Source organism: Myxocyprinus asiaticus, chromosome 8 (assembly GCF_019703515.2).
Source record: "Myxocyprinus asiaticus isolate MX2 ecotype Aquarium Trade chromosome 8, UBuf_Myxa_2, whole genome shotgun sequence".
Lineage (NCBI taxonomy): Eukaryota > Metazoa > Chordata > Actinopteri > Cypriniformes > Catostomidae > Myxocyprinus > Myxocyprinus asiaticus.
The window spans coordinates 47,739,118-47,751,336 of NC_059351.1; the positions used below are offsets into that span (position 1 = coordinate 47,739,118).

Sequence of the window (12,219 nt, forward strand, 5' to 3'; positions counted from 1 at the left end):
GAATGCAAATATTCCATGTACGGGCCACCACTATATAACAATCTCACCTATTTGCACAGGTAGTAGGCTGCATCAATTCAAGGGAGATTCTAACTGCATAAAGTATTAAATAAACATGAGTCTTGATTTGTAAGTGCAAAACATAAATTCTTTGTATTGAAAACATGAATTGTATCACAAACCAATGAGTACATTCATGAAGCATAAAGCACCCTTATAAATCAAATCAGCAAAATAATCACAATAAACAACTCATAACCATGAAATAAAGCATTGAAACATGAAACTTTGTTTGTTTGGTTTCTCAATCAAACTGGTAAATGAAACACTGTAACACAATAAACAACAGTATGCAAAAAGGGGAAAGAAACATAGGCCAACTGTTCAGTATGGAGAGAAAGCAATATATACACAGTCCAAAAAAAGGAAAGGAGCAGTCTTTGCAATGTCCCAGATGGTGATGATGTGATGAAAATCCAAGAAAAAGGGTAAATTCAAAAAAGTAATCCAATCAGGTAAGGCTGGTGGGAAACTCCTTTCAACACTCTCTCAGTCCTTTAAAGTCCTTAACAGTCCTTGCTTTTTACAACCCCTTTACAAAGTCCTTTGTGGGCTGTCTGTAAATTCCAAACAAGTATAAATTAACACATATTCACTCACACACACACACAAAAAAGCATTCAACCACAGTTAAGCATTTGAAGAAAACATTCACTTAACTCTCAAATGGTGTGTGGAGGCTACAGCATAAGCTTAACAAAACAGGCAAACTGCTCTGACCATGCTTTTCCTTTTCTTCCTCTATGCTCAAGGAAGCATTATATAGGCATTTCCCTTTACAAGTGACCTCTAGTGGTCGGGAAGTGAAATTACTCAAATTGTAACAGGGTGACCGTTACACTACCAAAATGCGAAAACACTGCCCCCAGTGGCCAAAGTGCAAAGTGTTTTTGGACGTATGGGCATGTGAGCTCCATTAACTGGGTGTAATGTCCAAAGAGGGGTGCCAAAAGCGAGATGTCAAGCAAGTTGTTTTCAGCTGAACAGGCTGTAATACAGTGAAGATGAATGCTTATTTTATAAACTGTACCCCCAACTCGAACCTAAACCTAACCATTAGTGGAGTAAAAATGTAATGTTAGAGGGAAAAATGCAACCTCTGAATCATGCTCATCATTGTTTATGCAGACGCAATTACTTCCTGGTTTCGATACAGGATCTGAACCGGGGTCTCCCACGCTGCTGACACAACGCACTTCCGGTCATGGCATAGGGGAAGGTAAACACGCTGGAGCTGATAGAAAAATGTCTAATAGGAGATGCCGCTTGTCCGTGAGTCAACATAATGTGGCTGATCCTAGGGTACCAAAACTCTTGGAAGCAACATGCCGACATCCAGAGTGATCATGTTGATAGAGTATATCAGAGTACAATATATCATGGTATTACCATCTTATACCATTACTGAACCATAATAGTTTTTGAAAGAGCTGTTGCATTAGTTTTAGAGGTATTACTACTTTATACCGACCTCATGCAGGTTTATTCCAAATTCAATACGTATATTTATCTTTTAATGTAGAGCAATGCAAGTGTTTGTGTGGTTCTGATCTGCCTTTTTAGCATTTACTGTTAGATTAGACTGAATTTAGCACTGAGCCCCTTCATGCTGTCTGTCTGAAATGACTCACATACATGCTGGATAATGAAAATGAAGACGGTTTCAAACTCTTGCTTGCCTACTTTGAGTATTTTATGGGTATTAACTGTACCGTTTAGCCTGAATGTGTCAATATTTGTCAAAGTTGGTTTCAAATACAACTTTGAAGCCATTTCTAACCTCGGCAAGACTATGTTACAGTATATCTTCCAGCTTTCCGCCTTGAGCTTAAATGTCACTGCATTTTCAGGCACTAAATATATAGTGTCCAAAACAACAAGAACTAAACATTCCGCTATTTCTTATTTTTCAAAAAAGGAAAAATGTTGAATGAGCTTAGGTCTTTGAGGTTTGACTCAGCCCCAGGAGCAAGTACAATTCTGCATATTCAGGCAAATAAAATTGCACATTTACTTAAAAATGGTTTTAGATTGATAGAAAAGCCAAAATTTGGCTTATGTTCTATTCCGTACAAGGCTTGTTTGTATGGCGGAAAAAAACAATTGTTGAAACACGAATGGGTGAATTTGTAATATAGCATGGAAGGGAATGGATGTCCAACCCCAATATATCCCAATATTCCAATATATATTGATGTTGTTTTAGGAACATCTTTTCCAGCCTGCACTACATGTGCTGTTGTCCAAATGATTTTGTCACATACTTTCAAAGTAAAGTGTTTACCACCTAAACGTATTTGTGAGAGAAAAACAGAGGAATAGTGATCAAATATAAAACTCTTGAAACTCAAACAAACTGTTGTCTTTTCTCTTTATAATTCGCCTTTCGAATTCAAAATTGCGTTACAACGTTGTCTAACTGCAAGTTCATGAAAGGAAATCATGGAAGCTTAGACCACCCAAATAGATTTTCCTGTCCAAAGATTTGAGGACACTTATTTTGGCCTTGTATCTGTAAACTGTCCGTATATTTCCATCTATCTTGCTGAAACTGTCTGTGATGGTTGGCAGAAAAACATCCTCGAGGGTGTCCTGCTCTTGATTAATTCTTGCTTAAATACCTTCATTCAGGCCTCTTCTCATCACTTGAACACAATATTCTGTTCAACAACTTGAGAGGTTTAGCTGTTTTCTTCTTCTTTTGTGTCTTTTGTTGGAATGATTGTCCACCCTTCGCTCAAACAGTTGTGCGTTACAGCAAAAAAGTAAGGAAATTGAGGTCTGGATTGCTGGAAAATATTCTCCTCTTGGCTCAGTGGTAGGAAGTCTGTTTCTGGGATGCCATGAGCCTCTTGTAAACTTCTGAGAGTCCTGTTTGCTATCAGTTTTGAGAACACTGGCTGGTCCAGTATGAACTAGGTTACGGTATCTTCAATTATTTATGTGTATCTAACCTCACTATAGACCTGTATGGTTAATTAATTGTCCATTATTTCTATTGATATTGAAATTGGGATTAATTTAGATGAATAAAAAGTCATTTAAAATACTTATTTTGTGTTGGGCATCTGCACAACATATTATTTTTGTAAGCTAGACACCTGAAACAAGCTGTAGATTGTGTTTCTGAATTATTTTATTGCTGTTTTACACATTAATAAATCTAGACTGAATGGTCAGCTTTAATTGGCCCTCTTTGCAGCATAGAAAACAAAACTGTTCAATTCAAATTGTCAATTATGCACAGAAACCTAGCAACTGACATGTGATTAGATTGCAATGCTCAGCCTCTGCAAAAAAAAAAAAAAAAAAAAAAAAACGATACATCACATGTATTACAATATCATAATTTGATCTTAATTTAAACTGTTAAACGCACAAGAGACACTGACCACGATTTGCTTATTTAGACAACCTTCTTTTTTTCATCAGTTGAACTGGAGAAAATTATATTAATGTGCACACAAAATTATTTATTCAAGATTCTAAAGTATTAATGCAATATTGAAATATGATTGTATTAGTACAGCCCTAGTTGGAACCAGGGGTTAAATAGGGATTTTGTTGAATAATGACATACATAAATAATGATAAATCATTAAAACAGAATCCCAAACAAATCGATTCATCTGAAAGAAAAAACTTATATGAATTACATACCAAACAGGCCTATTAACAAATCCATATTTAGACACCTATGTATTTTATTAAAACTTAAATTTTATTTGATTTATACCCGATTTTAGAGTTCCCCTCTGACGAAATCCCAATTTAACCCCTGAGTACACATCAATATACGAATAACAGTGAAACCTTTTACAGTCTGTTGGTTGAGTGGTCTTTTGTTCTCAAGTTGTAGGCCTATGATATTTTTATCTGATGTCGCTTTGGATATGATTGATTCCTGATTCAAAACCCCTTCGGGTATTCAGCTTTTTTAACAAAACTAAGCAAATCGCTACTGCATATCAGTAGATCTAAGAAACGGGTGAGCAGTTGATTCCATATTACACAATTTCTTGAATCAGAGATCGGACCATGGCGCGGTACAGAAGCGGAATGCGCGTCTATGCTGGGGCACGCGGTCTGGTGCCGCTCTCGAATATGCTGCCTCTACCAGCATCCGCAACTGACTACAGCGAAGCATAATGAGCTTGAAATATTTTTGAACAAGTACACTCGCTAAATAGAGATGGAATGTGTCAAGGGGATCAAACAAAAACCACATCGGAGAATACAATAAATGGGATGGATTGACGAACAAGCATTTATTTGATTTTTTTTGGAATCGAAGGTGCCGGATGCCGTTCCGGACCATACCGGCCCAATTTAACCCCTGGTTGGAACCCATAACTACTTTTTCTACCTACCTAATAATCTCACTTGCATCTCATTTATCTATGTCTCGGCTGTCACCATCTTTGTTTGTCTTAGAGGACTGCAGGGAGCGAACACAGAATCTCAGTCAATTTAAATACCATGCCTGATCAATAGATCATTTTATTCTATAAGCTTCTGGCTGGTTTTCCCCTCATCTCTCTCACCTCCAGAATATACTGTTGATCGAGTGAGCTTGACTGTTTTGTATTTACAAGAATGTGCTGTCCCATCTTTGCTGTACTGTCTAATAAAGCAACAAAAGCTGAAATAAAGTAAAAAAAAAATAGCTCTGTTCATTGGAAGGATTTCAGGATTGCAGATTTCAAAAGGACCTGATTGTTATGATAAAGGAGAGATCCTGATTGGACAGCAAGCTGAGATTCCTTTTGGATTTATGTCTTTCAGACAACTCTGGCACACACAACAACTGCAAATGTGCTTTTGGTTAATGAGCTATATCTTCAGTGCATACCACAAGTCTGCTTCGCTTTGATAGCGCTCCCTCCATTTGAGTCTTGTTAGAGAAATACAACAAATACAAATGCCACAGAAATCTTCTGAAAAAGCATCTAGATGTGTGTTTTGAATTCGTTTTATTTATATTTGATTTGATTTTCAATTTGTCCTTTCAGTATTGTTTCTTTTTCTGTAGTTTTGACTCTAAAATGTTAGTTTTAGTATAGTTTAGTTGTTTTTTTTAGGGCAGGTTGTAAAGGTTTCAAATTGTGTAATATATGCAAAAAATTCAGCAGGTTTACTGAATCCTCCCTTGTTCATTTTACTCAAATTATTTAACCAAGGAAACTTAATTTAACAGAATGGTTTCAATAATTGAAAGTTTACTTTATTATATTAATTGCTTGTTTCTGTCACAACTTGTGGTCAAGAAGATGAAGGCGAGAGGATCTATTTGCAGGCTTTTTAATGAGGACGATATATAACAACGCGGCGTACCATAAACCAAAACAACAAACGTACACAAGCATACCATGGGGGAGAACTGACAAACGTTGAACAAAACTGAAGGGTATATATACACACAAGAACTAACGAGGGGATTGAAGACAGGTGAGGATGATGTGGAACAGATGGAGGTGATGAGGGCAGTGCACTGTGGGAAATGTAGTTCAGAGGGAAACTTCAAAATAAGAGTCCATGGTAAACATGAGGGAGACAGAATATGACAGCTTCATTGAGCAATTGCTGTACTAATCATAGCATAGTTACTGAACTACACCTTGTAGTGCTTCCTACTAGCCTGTATTTAGCATGCTAACATTCACTGTCACTAGTTAGCAGATGAAAAAATAAAAGATTTCTTTGAGTTACTTTGACATGTCTAATTGTGTTGGGTTTACACAATTTAATTAGGTTCTCTCTACACAAACTGTATGTGTTAGGATTGCATAGTAATTTTAAGTTAAGAAACTCATTTCAAACACATGAACCACTGTCTACAACTGAATCAAGTTCAGCCAAAGAGCTATTTTAGCCTACTGTGTTTCAAAAACATTAAATCATCTTAATTTTTATTTTTACTTAGTTCATTTTGGAGTCTAGATCATTTAGTTTAATTTGTTGTAATATATTAGACTTTATTTATATTTCAGTTAACACACATTTCCAAGTCTTTTAGTTTTTGTCAGTGATAATAGCATTGTTTCTGGATTTTTCTTCCTGTTTCAACCCTGAATGGTTATTTTGTTACCTGTTGGAATCACAGACATTAATTATCAGGTATTACATGTGATGATTAACAAAACTGTACAAAGCTTTGTTGGGCTGTTTTGTAGTTTGCTTCCTATTTGGCTCCAGGTAGTGCATTCACTCTCATCTGAGAGTTGTGCATAAAATAAGCGCAGCAGTGCACGACTAACGCATCTGTGATTTATATTGCATTGATGGTGTTTCTTCAACACGGCATGAGGGCTCGGTTCAAAACAGGAAAGCTGGTGCTTTCGCGCTTTAAGGGTTTCTTGTGTATCCGTTACAGTAATTTAATCTATTTAATTATGACCTTTTTCTATTTTTGGAATGAAAGAATGGTAATAGTGAAAGCAGTTTTTAGTTATTCATTAGCTGTTTATGCTGAATGTGTAGAGACAGATGTACATCCTTTGAAAGCTGTGCAGAGCCAAGGCAAGGACAAGTCAAACAGAATCAAATGAATTGTTTTCATTATAAGACAACTATATACATTTCCTGTAAAACATAATTTTCATAACATTCCTAATGTACCTTACCTTGTTACTTTACCATTGATAATTAAATAATTGAAATTAAGTCATTATTATGGATATTATAAATGTGTATTCTAATGCACATTGCAGCAGAATACCTTATTTTCATGAACACAGCTTTGTTGTCAGTCATGCTATAATTTTAACATACAAGCAGCGAGAATCCATTTCACCAGATGAACGTCTATAAACGCATACAATTAAATTTTGTGTCACACTTTGTAGTATTAAATTTGTATGTTACAGTGTATTTAAAGTAAATTTTGAGTAATAAGAGTGAATTACGCATACTAAATATGCATTGTTGGGTAAGGTACTCAAATTATCCACTACAAATGACTAATTACTGACTTTTCAGATTAGATTACTCTAAAAAAATAATTATTTGATTACTTTACTGAATACGCCATTCAAAAGTAATCATGTTACTAATTACTTTACTTTTAAGTTTTTTCCGCTCAACAATGTCTATATTTACTTATATATATATATATATATATATATATATATACTTGTTCATTGCTGCACACTCTTCAGCTGTCACAGAAATGCAAACAGATGATAGTATGAATTCATATTTTTTAAATGTATTATACATAAATAATATTATTTTATAAGTATTTATGTTTTATATGCAAATATGTAACCCAAGTAATGTCCTTAAATTAACCCGTAATTGAAAGTTACAAACAGTAATCTGATTACAAGAATTAAAAATGTAATGTTTTACATCACTTTTGGACTAAAAAGTAATTAGAGTACAGTAACTAATTACTTTGTAATCATATTACACCAAACACTGTCATTTGTAACTGTATTAAACTTCAGTGCAAACACTAGCAAGAACCATGAAATATTGTATAACTGAATATACAGTATGTTACATGGATGCTATAATGTACTGTAAACTTTTACCAAATGTTTTCTTGATGGGGTAGGTTACCTTGTAACATAATTTTTTTTTTGCAAATTATTCTGTTTTCATAAGAGACTCTGTATGTTTGTTGGAGGTTGACTGAAAGTGGGTTTCGCCGATACCAATAACTACGGTGGTAGAAAAGGCCGATAACCGATTAATCGGCCGATAGTTTTTAAAATCTATTTATAGAATGTTACAAAAATTGCCATAGTCTTTGCTTACTTTAATGGGCACAGACATAGAGGCTACAAGAGTCAAAAAATCAATAAAATCCCAGATGTAGTTAAAGATAAAATTAAGATTTGGTAACTTTGGGACTTTTAACTTTAAACAAGCCCGAAACACATTTTTGACTTGGCTTAATTACAATGCTCTGTATTTACGTATTAAACAAATTAAGCTTTTAAAGCCTATATATTCAGCAGGTGAAGCCACAGAGGAATAAAAAAAAAAAAAAAAATCTATCGGCAAATATCAGCCAGAGTTTTGTCGATAGCCGATAGTTGTTTTTTGGAACTATCGGCTATCGACAAAACTCTGTGCCTTTTTTACATTTTTAATCGGTAAAACCGACATATCGGTCTACCTGTCATGTGTGTACATATGCACCGTTGCTATATTTTGGATACAAATTTGTCCTCATATGTGAGCTAAATCTGACAAAAGCTTTGGGGACATCCTCATTTGGAAAAACATCTCATCTGAAAATAAATTATTAGTTAATGTATTACTTTTTATATAAAAATAATAGAAGTCTACACAATTTTCTCATTTAGTTAAGTAAACCAGTGTGTGTATCATCTAACATCTGTTCTTCTCCCTCAACACATGTAATCTCTGGTAGTGCTCTTGTTATTGTGCAAAAATATAAGCCCGGCGTGTTACAAGTTCAGAGCCGTTACAGCCCATGGGCCGCAGGTCAATATATTCTGATGGGTGACTGTGTTTGATGTAATGAGCTCTTTGAGGTCTGTTTCCATGAATCCTTTTGCATCTTTTTCACAGTTTGTTTTCTCAGGGGCATGTTGGGATTGTTTTGGCGCACACGCTTCCTAAATGTCAGGTACAGCTTTTGGATTTGTTCAAGTGTTGCTAGTTCAAGTTAACTGAGACAAAGTAAAGAAACAAAATCTGTCTTCCTCCCAGGTGACCTCATTTGGAGACAGTAGAAAAATAAACACATTCCACAATATTGTTGGTTTTTTTCTTCTTTGATTTGTTGGGAAAATCGTGCTTTAACCAGTGAAGATGGTAAAAAAATCAAAATCAAAGTACCTATATTGGGATACTATTTTAACGTTAACATATTTAAGATGGTTCAGTGCATTATCAGATAGTCATTTAAAAGATGTACATTACTTTTCTTTTTTCTTTAAAAGATGGAATATCTTTTAAAAGGAAAATAATCTGACTTTTAGTAATGTGGCATTGAACCCATTTGTTGTTAGAAGTATAATGTATAGTACAGTGAATTATTCCTATATTTCACCAGTCAGGTTATGCTCATTGAAAAAAAAGAAGAGTCTCTGGTCAGGGCCAGATATAGAAGTGCTCAGCTGGAATTAACAAACATTGGCTTCATCCAATCAGACCTTGAGTACTTCACTGGGAACTTCAACATTGGGGTGAGTGCCCTCTTGCATAATGAGTTCCAGATGCATGGTGTTTGTTTGTGAAGTGCAATATAAAAATGACTTTAGCTAAAACAATGTTTTAAAAGAGATTGTCTGTGTATTAATGCACATTACATTTTGGATTCTTCATCTCAATGCTGTTGATCTTGGGAGGCAAATTTTTATTAGTAATTACTTCTAAAAACAAGTATCAATACTACAGTGCATCTGGAAAGTATTCACAGCGCTTCACTTTTTCCACATTTTGTTATGTTACAGCCTTATTCCAAAATAGATTAAATTCATTATTTTCTTCAAAATTCTACAAACAATACCCCATAATGACAACATGAAAGAAGTTTGTTTGAAATCTTTGCAAATTTATAAAAAAAAGAAGAAAAAAAAACGGGAAAAAAATCACATGTACATAAGTATTCACAGCCTTTGCTCAATATTTTGCTGAAGCACCTTTTACAGGCACCAATTACAGCCTCCAGTCTTTTTGAGTATGATGCTACAAGCTTGGCACACCTATTTTTGGGCAGTTTCTCCCATTCTTCTTTGCAGGACCTCTCAAGCTCCATCAGGTTGGATGGAGAGCGTTGGTGCACAGCCATTTTCAGATCTCTCCAGAGATGTTCAATCGGTTTCAAGTCTGGGCTCTGGCTGGGCCACTCAAGGACATTCACAGAGTTGTCCCGGAGCCACTCCTTTGTTATCTTGGCTGTGTGCTTAGGGTTGTTGTCCTGTTGGAAGATGAACCTTCACCCCAGTCTGAGGTCCAGAGTGCTCTGGAGCAGGTTTTCATCAATGTCTCTGTACATTGCTGCATTCATCTTTCCCTCGATCCTGACTAGTCTCCCAGTTCCTGCTGCTGAAAAACATCCCCACAGCATGATGCTGCCACCACCATGCTTCACTGTAGGGATGGTATTGGCCAGGTGATGAGCAGTGCCTGGTTTCCTCCAGACATGACGTTTGCCATTCAGGCCAAAGAGTTCAATCTTTGTTTTTCATGGTCTGAGAGTCCTTCAGGTGCCTTTTGGCAAACTCCAGGCGGGCTGTCATGTGCCTTTTACTGAGGAGTGGCTTCTGTCTGGCCACTCTACCGTATAGGCCTGATTGGTGGAGTGCTGCAGAGATGGTTGTTCTTCTGGAAGGTTCTCCTCTCTCCACAGAGAAACGCTGGAGCTCTGTCAGAGTGACCATCAGGTTCTTGGTCACCTCCCTGACTAAGGCCCTTCTCCCCCGATCACACAGTTTGGCCTGGCGGCCAGCTCTAGGAAGAGTCCTGGTGGTTCCAAACTTCTTCCATTTATGGATGATGGAGGCCACTGTGCTCATTGGGACCTTCAATGCTGCAGACATTTTTCTGTACCTTTCCCCAGATCTGTGCCTCGATACAATCCTGTCTCGGAGGTCTACAGACAATTCTTTGGGCTTCATGGCTTGGTTTGTGCTCTGACATGCACTGTTAACTGTGGGACCTTATATAGACAGGTGTGTGCCTTCTCAAATCATGTCCAATCAACTGAATTTACCACAGGTGGACTCCAATCAAGTTGTAGAAACATCTCAAGGATGATCAGTGGAAACAGGATGCACCTGACTCCAGCCAGGTCTCCTAAGCAACCTAATTGGCCCGGTTGCTAGGGAGGGTAGAGTCACATGGCGTAACCTCCTCAGGGTTAGGGTTAGGCTATAATGTGTGGTTCTCGCTCTCGGTGGGGCGCGTGGTGAGTTGTGCCGCGGAGAATAGTGTGAGCCTCCACACGTGCTATGTCTCCACAGTAATGCACTCAACAAGCCATGTGATAAAATACGCGGATTGACGGTCTCAGACGCGGAGGCAACTGAGGTTCGTCCTCCGCCACCCAGATTGAGGCTGGGCATTCTAAATTGGGGAGAAAAGGGGAGAAAAAAAACAATAAAAAAAACGCATCTCGGGACACCTGTGTTCTGTTCTACTCGTTATGCTTCGGCTAGCTTTTTTAAGCATTTTTTTTAAGTTGCACTAGTCACATTTTTGTGCTACTGACATGAATTAACCTGAAATCATGCAAATCATGAGGTTGTTGAGGTGAAGTTACTGTATCAGATTTATCATTTTGCCTTAACGACTATAAACGGGTGGAAAAAAATAATAATCCCAGACTGATATTGGGACCTGAGCCATATCTAGGACCAAAACATCATAGAGACTTTGTGGGTGTGCTCTTTTGACTTGGTGAACAGCCACATAGCAACCCCATAGTAAGACCCTAGCAACCACCTACAATCATGATGGCTAGTTTTGCGCAGTCAAGCATCACTCAGTTTTTTATTTTTATTTTATTTTTAAGAAAATTTAAAAATCTAGTGTTTGATATCAAATGATCTCCTTAAATGGCATAACAGAAAAACATCATGTAGAGCATTTACAGTAGTAGAGCAGCCAGTTAGGAAGTACATCCTTGGTGTATTAATATATTGTAATTTTAAGAGGCACATTGTGAATGTAAGACCTTGCACTTTATCCATTGTTGATATATTAACATTGCTTACAACATTCAGTCTTGCTATTAGCAATTGCAATAATTTCACATATAAAACATACATTTTTGCCAGAAGGTATAGGCATCTGTTCATTTGCATTGCAAAGCCTGTTTAAAAGGATCAATTCTGGCACCCTGTAATTGGAGTTTGTTTCGTTCTGCCTGCCGTCCATGTTAATGATGCAGTAAACTCTAATGTTTATTCTTTATTTAATTCCAAAAGGAAGTGGAGTTCTGATTACCTCATTTTGAGTGATGAAATTTTCTCGTCAACATGGCACATCCAACTTATTCAAACATTAACACTATAATTAACCCCTAAATTATATTTTATAAGATTAGTTTCAAATGCTAATGTTCTTTCATTTGTTTTCTACTATTTTTAATTTGGTCAAATGGTCAAATTCAGACATATATATTTTTTTCAAGGCAATTTTTAATTACTTGTTAGATTACAAATTTTGTTATTCAAG

At 36.4% G+C, this 12,219-nt stretch overlaps 1 pseudogene; it reads left to right on the forward strand.

Moving 5' to 3' along the window:
* LOC127444791 (glutathione S-transferase C-terminal domain-containing protein-like) overlaps window positions 1–12,219 on the forward strand; it is an 86,714-nt pseudogene that overhangs the window by 48,886 nt on the left and 25,609 nt on the right.